This window comes from Perissodus microlepis, chromosome 11 (assembly GCF_051167445.1).
Source record: "Perissodus microlepis isolate ML-2025 ecotype Zambia chromosome 11, ASM5116744v1, whole genome shotgun sequence".
Taxonomy (NCBI): Eukaryota; Metazoa; Chordata; class Actinopteri; order Cichliformes; family Cichlidae; genus Perissodus; species Perissodus microlepis.
This window is the reverse complement of record NC_140471.1, coordinates 5,200,573-5,214,610: the sequence shown is the minus strand read 5'-3', so window position 1 is coordinate 5,214,610 and position 14,038 is coordinate 5,200,573.

Here is a 14,038-nt window from a genome sequence, read left to right as displayed (position 1 = left end):
ATGAATGAAGTCTGTCTTTGACTGTATTGTCCAGCTGATCCATCAAACCCCCAGCAGGTGAACCTTATTCATGACATAACACCGCAACAATGTAAAAAATTAAACAGCAACAGTCTAAATGTAAAGTGCATTCTAAAGTCCTCTTCAATAAATTGTATGCAAAGAGTCATTCAGGTCACTACAGAACCCAGAGTCTTCATCATTAAATCTCTGGTTGCTTCATTTTTCTATCCTATATCAGATACTTTAAAGGTTAGGTTAGGTAAAGTTGCATTCTCATGGTGAGGCAAAGTGTTTTATGTGTGTGTGTGCGTGTCATGAACGGCTATAAAAGGCCTATAATTAAAGAACAAAGCGGGGTTTGAGTTCGAGTTACGGCAGACTGTCACTACTTGTAAATGGAACGCAGCCTTCCTACGGCGGACAGCTAATAACAGGAATCGGACGCGGTCCACCCAAGTCCACAGCAACCACCATAGCAACCGCCTAGCATGACCTTAAAAACATATTCTGTCTTCATAACTATCAAAAACGTGAAATGATTTGCAAAGTGTGACAGTGTTACAGCTGCAGAGAGCTATGGCGGTATCTTTGGAAGCTGTTTACATAGCTAATAATATACAATGTAACTATGGAGACAGTCAGTCACATGAGCTAGCGGTGCATGTTTACTACAGTAAATAAGGTGATTGTGTGCACAGCGTCCACACGCTGCAGAGGGTAAAGACATTACTTCAATATTGTTTTATATTGATATATATTTGCCTTCTGTTGACCATCACCTCAGGTTCACCATTACAGTTTCAGCCTACAGATGCACACTGTCTAAATATGAACACATTCAAAAACTCATGTCTCAGAAATAAGCACAGCTGTTCATGTTTGTCATTAGAGTTTTATTTGTAAGAAAATTATGAACTTCATATTGTGCATCAAATAAAAGAACATTTCACAACTCTGAGTCAACAGAAACAGGTAACAGAAATGTCTCTAATGTAGACATGTACAGTGTAGTGTAAGCATTAAAAGATTATAAAGGAAACACTAACATTTATGTGAAACTAATTGTAATAAAAAATGAGCAGGTGCTTTATAGATTTAAAAGAAAGAATCTGAAAACAACACTTTTTTGGTCTAAGTGATCAAAATCAGATTCTGACCTCTGACCTCAGTGACCTGGCTGTGTCCTCACTGCAGCTCCCTCTTGGAAGTACGTCTGCTTCTTGTCTTCCCCCAGTGTTGACCGCCTGCCCTTGATATCACGTACTGTAACTGAGGAACAAAAAAGGACAAACACTTGCCTTCATTTAAGAAGTAGATTCATACAGAGATAATCTATGGAAACACACTAGTTCACCCTTTTGGGAGGAATCAGTTCCTGTGAAACATTTCTGTAAATGAACATCATGTGGAGAATGAATGAAATGAGTTCTTCAGGTGACTCAGCAGTCCCACACTGACAAATGAAATCTAGTTAAACTATTAAGCATATTTGCTCTTCTGAAATCTGTGTTAAACAACAACAAACATAAATTAGTAACAAAAATACAGCTGAGTATAGGCTTTACAAACCACCAGCAGCCATAATGCTAAATTTTAATCTTCAAATGTTTCTGAGCCGTCTTCAACCTGCTTTTAACACATTAAAGTCCCAATAAATAAAGTCAATGCAGCCTGACTCAATCCTAAATGTTCAGAGACACACAGAGACACAGAGGTACCGTTTAAAGTTTAGTGTTAACTTGAGTCACTGATCATTTACAGTATTACAGAGTCTGGCAGTCTTTGCATGATGTCCACGTCACTGTAAGTTTCTAGCTGACTCTCAGGTGTGACAGGTGTGCCAGCAGGAAAGAGTAATAATAACCTGCATCCTGAGGTTTGTCATGTAGGATTAAAGGAGCCAGGCTTTGTTCACACAGCTAGGATTGTATTTTACACTGACCCTGGGTCAGTATAAGTATCATACAGTTTAAACGAAGCACTGAAACTTGCACATATTTATTACAGATGTACTGAAGCTAATCGAGATATTTGCTGTCAATCTGTGGCTGCGATTAAACACTTTACTGGAAACTTTATTAACTAGTAACTTCATCAGTCATGACAGAAGCTAATATTTCTGTGCTAACATCGTTTAAACAGTAACAGCTTTACTACAATATAAGCTAACGTTTACACTGTAACTTTAAGCTAGCACCATAAAGATGGTAAAACACGTAAGATGCATTTGTAGATTTTAATCTACAAATGCATCTTAAAGCTGTTATATTAGCACTCGGTGTATTACTAACATAACCACATTAACATTATTGACACTCGCTGACTTTTATAGTCATTCTATAAATGCTGTCCATTTAAATGGTCTTGCCTGTAAACACTGCTGTATCCACCGGATTCCAGCCAGAGTGGATTCTGGAGTCTTCCCACGCTCCTGTTAGTGATCCTCCATCTGGATGGATGATAACAACCTTCTGAACAATCTAGCAGGAGATGGCCCATATCTATGGGACTGATTTGTGCTAATAACGCCATTTCATAAAGACAGCTGTAAATTTTGGTAGAAGACTCAGACACACAGAAATATGGCTTTGCCTTATAAAATTCAGCATCTCCGTGCTGGGGAAATAGGTTTTGCAGCTGTTTGAGCTAAGATTTTCAAGTTATTCACAAAATGAAAACCTATACTTTGTGTAGGGCGAGAACTCCATTCAAATGCATGTAATAGCGAGAAACGCACTAAAGTGGTGAAATAAAGCGTTTTTCATCAACTTCATAGAGATTGCTGTAACATTTGATAGAAGACTCAGACACACATATTTATGGCTTTATCTTATACAATTCAATATACCCGTGTTGAGCAAACATGTTTTAAAGCTGTTTGCGCTAAGGTTTTCAAGTTATTCACAAAATGAAAACCTATACTTTGTTTCGGGCGAGTTCCCCATTCAAATGCATGTAATAGCGAGAAACGCACTAACGTGGTGAAATAAAGCGTTTTTGTACAACTTCATAAAGTTAGCTGTAACTTTTGATAAAAGACTCAGATATACGTATTTACGGCTTTTATCTTATAGAATTCAATATCCCCGTGTTGAGCAAACAGGTTTTAAAGCTGTTTGAGCTAAGATTTTCGCGTTATTCACAAGATGAAAGCCTATACTTTCTTTTCTGGCGAGAACTCCATTCAAATGCATGTAATAGTCAGAAACGCACTGTCTCGGCGAAATAAAGTGTATTTGCACAGCTTCATGAAGTTACATGTAACTTTTGATAGAAGGTTTATATATACGTATTTATGGCTTTATCTTATAGAATTCAATATCCCCGTGTTGAGCAAACAGGTTTTAAAGCTGTTTGAGCTAAGATTTTCGCGTTATTCACAAGATGAAAACCTATACTTTGTTTCGTGCGAGAACTCCATTCAAATGCATGTAATAGTCAGAAACGCACTGTCTCAGCGAAATAAAGTGTTTTTTTACAACTTCATGAAGTTACATGTAACTTTTGATAGAAGGCTCAGACACACATATTTATGGCTTTATCTTATAGAGTCCTATATCCCCGTGTTGAGCAAACAGGTTTTAAAGCCGTTTGAGGTAAGATTTTCGCGTTATTCACAAGATGAAAGCCTATACTTTCTTTTCTGGCGAGAACTCCATTCAAATGCATGTAATAGTCAGAAACGCACTGTCTCGGCGAAATAAAGTGTTTTTGTACAGCTTCATGAAGTTAACTTTTATCCCCGTGTTGAGCAAACAGGTTTTAAAGCTGTTTGAGCTAAGATTTTCGAGTTATTCACAAGATGAAAACCTATACTTTGTTTCGTGCGAGAACTCCATTCAAATGCATGTAATAGTCAGAAACGCACTGTCTCGGCGAAATAAAGTGTTTTTGTACAGCTTCATGAAGTTACATGTAACTTTTGATAGAAGACTCAGACACACATATTTATTATGGCTTTATCTTATAGAATTCTATATCCCCGTGTTGAGCAGACAGGTTTTAAAGCTGTTTGAGCTAAGATTTTCGCGTTATTCACAAGATGAAAGCCTATACTTTCTTCTGGCGAGAACTCCATTCAAATGCATGTAATAGTCAGAAACGCACTGTCTCGGCGAAATAAAGTGTATTTGTACAGCTTCATGAAGTTAACTATTATCCCCGTGTTGAGCAGACAGGTTTTAAAGCTGTTTGAGCTAAGATTTTCGCGTTATTCACAAGATGAAAGCCTATACTTTCTTTTCTGGCGAGAACTCCATTCAAATGCATGTAATAGTCAGAAACGCTCTGTCTCGGCGAAATAAAGTGTTTTTGTACAACTTCATGAAGTTACATGTAACTTTTGATAGAAGCCTCAGATATACGTATTTATGGCTTTATCTTATAGAATTCTATATCCCCGTGTTGAGCAAACAGTTTTTAAAGCTGTTTGAGATAAGATTTTCGCGTTATTCACAAGATGAAAGCCTATACTTTCTTCTGGCGAGAACTCCATTCAAATGCATGTAATAGTCAGAAACGCACTGTCTCGGCGAAATAAAGTGTATTTGTACAGCTTCATGAAGTTAACTATTATCCCCGTGTTGAGCAGACAGGTTTTAAAGCTGTTTGAGCTAAGATTTTCGCGTTATTCACAAGATGAAAGCCTATACTTTCTTTTCTGGCGAGAACTCCATTCAAATGCATGTAATAGTCAGAAACGCACTGTCTCGGCGAAATAAAGTGTTTTTGTACAACTTCATGAAGTTACATGTAACTTTTGATAGAAGCCTCAGATATACGTATTTATGGCTTTATCTTATAGAATTCTATATCCCCGTGTTGAGCAAACAGGTTTTAAAGCTGTTTGAGCTAAGATTTTCAAGTTATTCACAAGATGAAAACCTATACTTTGTTTCGTGCGAGAACTCCATTCAAATGCATGTAAGAGTCAGAAACGCACTGTCTCGGCGAAAAAAAGCCTTTTTGTACAACTTCATGAAGTTAGCTGTAACTTTTGATAGAAGGCTCAGACACACATATTTATGGTTTTACCTCATAGAATTCAATATCCCCGTGTTGAGCAAACAGGTTTTAAAGCTGTTTGAGCTAAGATTTTCGAGTTATTCACAAGATGAAAACCTATACTTTGTTTCGTGCGAGAACTCCATTCAAATGCATGTAATAGTCAGAAACGCACCGTCTCGGCGAAATAAATTGTTTTTGTACAACTTCCTCAAGTTAGCTGTAACTTTTGATAGAAGGCTCAGATATACGTATTTATGGCTTTATCTTATATAATTCTATATCCCCGTGTTGAGCAAACAGGTTTTAAAGCTGTTTGAGATAAGATTTTGAAGTTATTCACAAGATGAAAACCTATACTTTGTTTCGTGCGAGAACTCCATTCAAATGCATGTAATAGTCAGAAACGCACTGTCTCGGCGAAATAAAGCCTTTTTGTACAACTTCATGAAGTTACATGTAACTTTTGATAGAAGGCTCAGATATACGTATTTATGGCTTTATCTTATAGAGTCCTATATCCCCGTGTTGAGCAAACAGGTTTTAAAGCTGTTTGAGCTAAGATTTTCGAGTTATTCACAAGATGAAAACCTATACTTTGTTTCGTGCGAGAACTCCATTCAAATGCATGTAATAGTCAGAAACGCACTGTCTCGGCGAAATAAAGCCTTTTTGTACAACTTCATGAAGTTAGCTGTAACTTTTGATAGAAGGCTCAGACACACATATTTATGGTTTTATCTCATAGAATTCAATATCCCCGTGTTGAGCAGAAAGGTTTTAAAGCTGTTTGAAATAAGATTTTCGAGTTATTCACAAGATGAAAACCTATACTTTGTTTCGTGCGAGAACTCCATTCAAATGCATGTAAGAGTCAGAAACGCACTGTCTCGGCGAAATAAATTGTTTTTGTACAACTTCCTTAAGTTACATGTAACTTTTGATAGAAGGCTCAGATATACGTATTTATGGCTTTATCTTATAGAGTCCTATATCCCCGTGTTGAGCAAACAGGTTTTAAAGCTGTTTGAGCTAAGATTTTCGAGTTATTCACAAGATGAAAACCTATACTTTGTTTCGTGCGAGAACTCCATTCAAGTGCATGTAATAGTCAGAAACGCACTGTCTCGGCGAAATAAAGCCTTTTTGTACAACTTCATGAAGTTAGCTGTAACTTTTGATAGAAGGCTCAGACACACATATTTATGGTTTTATCTCATAGAATTCAATATCCCCGTGTTGAGCAGAAAGGTTTTAAAGCTGTTTGAGCTAAGATTTTCAAGTTATTCACAAAATGAAAACCTATACTTTGTTTCGTGCGAGAACTCCATTCAAATGCATGTAATAGTCAGAAACGCACTGTCTCGGCGAAATAAAGTGTTTTTGTACAACTTCATGAAGTTACATGTAACTTTTGATAGAAGGCTCAGATATACGTATTTATGGCTTTATCTTATAGAATTCTATATCCCCGTGTTGAGCAAACAGGTTTTAAAGCTGTTTGAGCTAAGATTTTCGAGTTATTCACAAGATGAAAACCTATACTTTGTTTCGTGCGAGAACTCCATTCAAATGCATGTAATAGTCAGAAACGCACTGTCTCGGCGAAAAAAAGCCTTTTTGTACAACTTCATGAAGTTAGCTGTAACTTTTGATAGAAGGCTCAGACACACATATTTATGGTTTTATCTCATAGAATTCAATATCCCCGTGTTGAGCAGAAAGGTTTTAAAGCTGTTTGAGCTAAGATTTTCAAGTTATTCACAAAATGAAAACCTATACTTTGTTTCGTGCGAGAACTCCATTCAAATGCATGTAATAGTCAGAAACGCACTGTCTCGGCGAAATAAAGTGTTTTTGTACAACTTCATGAAGTTACATGTAACTTTTGATAGAAGGCTCAGATATACGTATTTATGGCTTTATCTTATAGAATTCTATATCCCCGTGTTGAGCAAACAGGTTTTAAAGCTGTTTGAGCTAAGATTTTCGAGTTATTCACAAGATGAAAACCTATACTTTGTTTCTTGCGAGAACTCCATTCAAATGCATGTAATAGTCAGAAACGCACTGTCTTGGCGAAATAAAGCCTTTTTGTACAACTTCATGAAGTTACATGTAAGTTTTGATAGAAGGCTCAGATATACGTATTTATGGCTTTATCTTATAGAATTCTATATCCCCGTGTTGAGCAAACAGGTTTTAAAGCTGTTTGAGCTAAGATTTTCGAGTTATTCACAAGATGAAAACCTATACTTTGTTTCGTGCGAGAACTCCATTCAAGTGCATGTAATAGTCAGAAACGCACTGTCTCGGCGAAATAAAGCCTTTTTGTACAACTTCATGAAGTTAGCTGTAACTTTTGATAGAAGGCTCAGACACACATATTTATGGTTTTATCTCATAGAATTCAATATCCCCGTGTTGAGCAGAAAGGTTTTAAAGATGTTTGAGCTAAGATTTTCAAGTTATTCACAAGATGAAAACCTATACTTTGTTTCGTGCGAGAACTCCATTCAAATGCATGTAATAGTCAGAAACGCACTGTCTCGGCGAAATAAAGTGTTTTTGTACAACTTCATGAAGTTACATGTAACTTTTGATAGAAGGCTCAGATATACGTATTTATGGCTTTATCTTATAGAATTCTATATCCCCGTGTTGAGCAAACAGTTTTTAAAGCTGTTTGAGATAAGATTTTCGAGTTATTCACAAGTTGAAAGCCTATACTTTCTTTTCTGGCGAGAACTCCATTCAAATGCATGTAATAGTCAGAAACGCACTGTCTCGGCGAAATAAAGTGTTTTTGTACAACTTCATGAAGTTACATGTAACTTTTGATAGAAGGCTCAGATATACGTATTTATGGCTTTATCTTATAGAATTCTATATCCCCGTGTTGAGCAAACAGTTTTTAAAGCTGTGTCAGCTAAGATTTTCGAGTTATTCACAAGATGAAAACGTATACTTTGTTTCGTGCGAGAACTCCATTCAAATGCATGTAATAGTCAGAAACGCACTGTCTCGGCGAAATAAAGTGTTTTTGTACAACTTCATGAAGTTACATGTAACTTTTGATAGAAGGCTCAGATATACGTATTTATGGCTTTATCTTATAGAATTCTATATCCCCGTGTTGAGCAAACAGGTTTTAAAGCTTTTTGAGCTAAGATTTTCGAGTTATTCACAAAATGAAAACCTATACTTTGTTTCGTGCGAGAACTCCATTCAAATGCATGTAATAGTCAGAAACGCACTGTCTCGGCGAAATAAATTGTTTTTGTACAACTTCCTCAAGTTAGCTGTAACTTTTGATAGAAGGCTCAGATATACGTATTTATGGCTTTATCTTATAGAGTCCTATATCCCCGTGTTGAGCAAACAGGTTTTAAAGCTGTTTGAGCTAAGATTTTCGAGTTATTCACAAAATGAAAACCTATACTTTGTTTCGTGCGAGAACTCCATTCAAATGCATGTAATAGTCAGAAACGCACTGTCTCGGCGAAATAAAGTGTTTTTGTACAACTTCATGAAGTTACATGTAACTTTTGATAGAAGGCTCAGATATACGTATTTATGGCTTTATCTTATAGAGTCCTATATCCCCGTGTTGAGCAAACAGGTTTTAAAGCCGTTTGAGGTAAGATTTTCGCGTTATTCACAAGATGAAAGCCTATACTTTCTTTTCTGGCGAGAACTCCATTCAAATGCATGTAATAGTCAGAAACGCACTGTCTCGGCGAAATAAAGTGTATTTGTACAGCTTCATGAAGTTAACTTTTATCCCCGTGTTGAGCAGACAGGTTTTAAAGCTGTTTGAGCTAAGATTTTCAAGTTATTCACAAGATGAAAACCTATACTTTGTTTCGTGCGAGAACTCCATTCAAATGCATGTAATAGTCAGAAACGCACTGTGTCGGCGAAATAAAGTCTTTTTGTACAACTTCATGAAGTTACATGTAACTTTTGATAGAAGGCTCAGACACACATATTTATGGTTTTATCTCATAGAATTCAATATCCCCGTGTTGAGCAAACAGGTTTTAAAGCTGTTTGAGCTAAGATTTTCGAGTTATTCACAAGATGAAAACCTATACTTTGTTTCGTGCGAGAACTCCATTCAAATGCATGTAATAGTCAGAAACGCACTGTCTCGGCGAAATAAAGTGTTTTTGTACAACTTCATGAAGTTACATGTAACTTTTGATAGAAGGCTCAGATATACGTATTTATGGCTTTATCTTATAGAATTCTATATCCCCGTGTTGAGCAAACAGGTTTTAAAGCTGTTTGAGCTAAGATTTTCGAGTTATAAACAAAATGAAAACCTTTGTTTCGTGCGAGAACTCCATTCAAATGCATGTAATAGTCAGAAACGCACTGTCTCGGCGAAATAAATTGTTTTTGTACAACTTCCTCAAGTTAGCTGTAACTTTTGATAGAAGGCTCAGATATACGTATTTATGGCTTTATCTTATAGAATTCTATATCCCCGTGTTGAGCAAACAGGTTTTAAAGCTTTTTGAGCTAAGATTTTCGAGTTTTTCACAAAATGAAAACCTTTGTTTCGTGCGAGAACTCCATTCAAATGCATGTAATAGTCAGAAACGCACTGTCTCGGCGAAATAAATTGTTTTTGTACAACTTCCTCAAGTTAGCTGTAACTTTTGATAGAAGGCTCAGATATACGTATTTATGGCTTTATCTTATAGAGTCCTATATCCCCGTGTTGAGCAAACAGGTTTTAAAGCTGTTTGAGCTAAGATTTTCGAGTTATTCACAAAATGAAAACCTATACTTTGTTTCGTGCGAGAACTCCATTCAAATGCATGTAATAGTCAGAAACGCACTGTCTCGGCGAAATAACTCCATTCAAACGCATGTAATAGTCAGAAACAGGTTTTAAAGCTTTTTGAGCTAAGATTTTCGAGTTTTTCACAAAATGAAAACCTTTGTTTCGTGCGAGAACTCCATTCAAATGCATGTAATAGTCAGAAACGCACTGTGTCGGCGAAATAAAGTCTTTTTGTACAACTTCATGAAGTTACATGTAACTTTTGATAGAAGCCTCAGATATACGTATTTATGGCTTTATCTTATAGAATTCTATATCCCCGTGTTGAGCAAACAGGTTTTAAAGCTTTTTGAGCTAAGATTTTCGAGTTTTTCACAAAATGAAAACCTTTGTTTCGTGCGAGAACTCCATTCAAATGCATGTAATAGTCAGAAACGCACTGTCTCGGCGAAATAAATTGTTTTTGTACAACTTCCTCAAGTTAGCTGTAACTTTTGATAGAAGGCTCAGATATACGTATTTATGGCTTTATCTTATAGAGTCCTATATCCCCGTGTTGAGCAAACAGGTTTTAAAGCTGTTTGAGCTAAGATTTTCGAGTTATTCACAAAATGAAAACCTATACTTTGTTTCGTGCGAGAACTCCATTCAAATGCATGTAATAGTCAGAAACGCACTGTCTCGGCGAAATAAAGTGTTTTTGTACAGCTTGATGAAGTTACATGTAACTTTTGATAGAAGGCTCAGACACACATATTTATGGTTTTATCTCATAGAATTCAATATCCCCGTGTTGAGCAAACAGGTTTTAAAGCTGTTTGAGCTAAGATTTTCAAGTTATTCACAAAATGAAAACCTATACTTTGTTTCGTGCGAGAACTCCATTCAAGTGCATGTAATAGTCAGAAACGCACTGTCTCGGCGAAATAAAGTGTTTTTGTACAACTTCAAGAAGTTAGCTGTAACTTTTGATAGAAGGCTCAGACCCACATATTTATGGTTTTATCTTATAGAATTCTATATCCCCGTGTTGAGCAGACAGGTTTTAAAGCTGTTTGAGCTAAGATTTTCGCGTTATTCACAAGATGAAAGCCTATACTTTCTTCTGGCGAGAACTCCATTCAAATGCATGTAATAGTCAGAAACGCACTGTCTCGGCGAAATAAAGTGTATTTGTACAGCTTCATGAAGTTAACTATTATCCCCGTGTTGAGCAGACAGGTTTTAAAGCTGTTTGAGCTAAGATTTTCGCGTTATTCACAAGATGAAAGCCTATACTTTCTTTTCTGGCGAGAACTCCATTCAAATGCATGTAATAGTCAGAAACGCACTGTCTCGGCGAAATAAAGTGTTTTTGTACAACTTCATGAAGTTACATGTAACTTTTGATAGAAGCCTCAGATATACGTATTTATGGCTTTATCTTATAGAATTCTATATCCCCGTGTTGAGCAGACAGGTTTTAAAGCTGTGTGAGCTAAGATTTTCGAGTTATTCACAAGATGAAAACCTATACTTTGTTTCGTGCGAGAACTCCATTCAAATGCATGTAATAGTCAGAAACGCACTGTCTCGGCGAAATAAAGTGTTTTTGTACAACTTCAAGAAGTTAGCTGTAACTTTTGATAGAAGGCTCAGACCCACATATTTATGGTTTTATCTTATAGAATTCTATATCCCCGTGTTGAGCAGACAGGTTTTAAAGCTGTTTGAGCTAAGATTTTCGCGTTATTCACAAGATGAAAGCCTATACTTTCTTCTGGCGAGAACTCCATTCAAATGCATGTAATAGTCAGAAACGCACTGTCTCGGCGAAATAAAGTGTATTTGTACAGCTTCATGAAGTTAACTATTATCCCCGTGTTGAGCAGACAGGTTTTAAAGCTGTTTGAGCTAAGATTTTCGCGTTATTCACAAGATGAAAGCCTATACTTTCTTTTCTGGCGAGAACTCCATTCAAATGCATGTAATAGTCAGAAACGCACTGTCTCGGCGAAATAAAGTGTTTTTGTACAACTTCATGAAGTTACATGTAACTTTTGATAGAAGCCTCAGATATACGTATTTATGGCTTTATCTTATAGAATTCTATATCCCCGTGTTGAGCAAACAGGTTTTAAAGCTGTGTGATTTAAGATTTTCGAGTTATTCACAAGATGAAAACCTATACTTTGTTTCGTGCGAGAACTCCATTCAAATGCATGTAAGAGTCAGAAACGCACTGTCTCGGCGAAAAAAAGCCTTTTTGTACAACTTCATGAAGTTAGCTGTAACTTTTGATAGAAGGCTCAGACACACATATTTATGGTTTTATCTCATAGAATTCAATATCCCCGTGTTGAGCAGAAAGGTTTTAAAGCTGTTTGAGCTAAGATTTTCGAGTTATTCACAAGATGAAAACCTATACTTTGTTTCGTGCGAGAACTCCATTCAAATGCATGTAATAGTCAGAAACGCACTGTCTCGGCGAAATAAATTGTTTTTGTACAACTTCCTCAAGTTACATGTAACTTTTGATAGAAGGCTCAGATATACGTATTTATGGCTTTATCTTATAGAGTCCTATATCCCCGTGTTGAGCAAACAGGTTTTAAAGCTGTTTGAGCTAAGATTTTCGAGTTATTCACAAGATGAAAACCTATACTTTGTTTCGTGCGAGAACTCCATTCAAGTGCATGTAATAGTCAGAAACGCACTGTCTCGGCGAAATAAAGCCTTTTTGTACAACTTCATGAAGTTAGCTGTAACTTTTGATAGAAGGCTCAGACACACATATTTATGGTTTTATCTCATAGAATTCAATATCCCCGTGTTGAGCAGAAAGGTTTTAAAGGTGTTTGAGCTAAGATTTTCAAGTTATTCACAAAATGAAAACCTATACTTTGTTTCGTGCGAGAACTCCATTCAAATGCATGTAATAGTCAGAAACGCACTGTCTCGGCGAAATAAAGTGTTTTTGTACAACTTCATGAAGTTACATGTAACTTTTGATAGAAGGCTCAGATATACGTATTTATGGCTTTATCTTATAGAATTCTATATCCCTGTGTTGAGCAAACAGGTTTTAAAGCTGTTTGAGCTAAGATTTTCGAGTTATTCACAAGATGAAAACCTATACTTTGTTTCGTGCGAGAACTCCATTCAAGTGCATGTAATAGTCAGAAACGCACTGTCTCGGCGAAATAAAGCCTTTTTGTACAACTTCATGAAGTTAGCTGTAACTTTTGATAGAAGGCTCAGATATACGTATTTATGGCTTTATCTTATAGAGTCCTATATCCCCGTGTTGAGCAAACAGGTTTTAAAGCTGTTTGAGCTAAGATTTTCGAGTTATTCACAAAATGAAAACCTATACTTTGTTTCGTGCGAGAACTCCATTCAAATGCATGTAATAGTCAGAAACGCACTGTCTCGGCGAAATAAAGTGTTTTTGTACAACTTCATGAAGTTACATGTAACTTTTGATAGAAGGCTCAGATATACGTATTTATGGCTTTATCTTATAGAGTCCTATATCCCCGTGTTGAGCAAACAGGTTTTAAAGCCGTTTGAGGTAAGATTTTCGCGTTATTCACAAGATGAAAGCCTATACTTTCTTTTCTGGCGAGAACTCCATTCAAATGCATGTAATAGTCAGAAACGCACTGTCTCGGCGAAATAAAGTGTATTTGTACAGCTTCATGAAGTTAACTTTTATCCCCGTGTTGAGCAGACAGGTTTTAAAGCTGTTTGAGCTAAGATTTTCAAGTTATTCACAAGATGAAAACCTATACTTTGTTTCGTGCGAGAACTCCATTCAAATGCATGTAATAGTCAGAAACGCACTGTGTCGGCGAAATAAAGTCTTTTTGTACAACTTCATGAAGTTACATGTAACTTTTGATAGAAGGCTCAGACACACATATTTATGGTTTTATCTCATAGAATTCAATATCCCCGTGTTGAGCAAACAGGTTTTAAAGCTGTTTGAGCTAAGATTTTCGAGTTATTCACAAGATGAAAACCTATACTTTGTTTCGTGCGAGAACTCCATTCAAATGCATGTAATAGTCAGAAACGCACTGTCTCGGCGAAATAAAGTGTTTTTGTACAACTTCATGAAGTTACATGTAACTTTTGATAGAAGGCTCAGATATACGTATTTATGGCTTTATCTTATAGAATTCTATATCCCCGTGTTGAGCAAACAGGTTTTAAAGCTGTTTGAGCTAAGATTTTCGAGTTATAAACAAAATG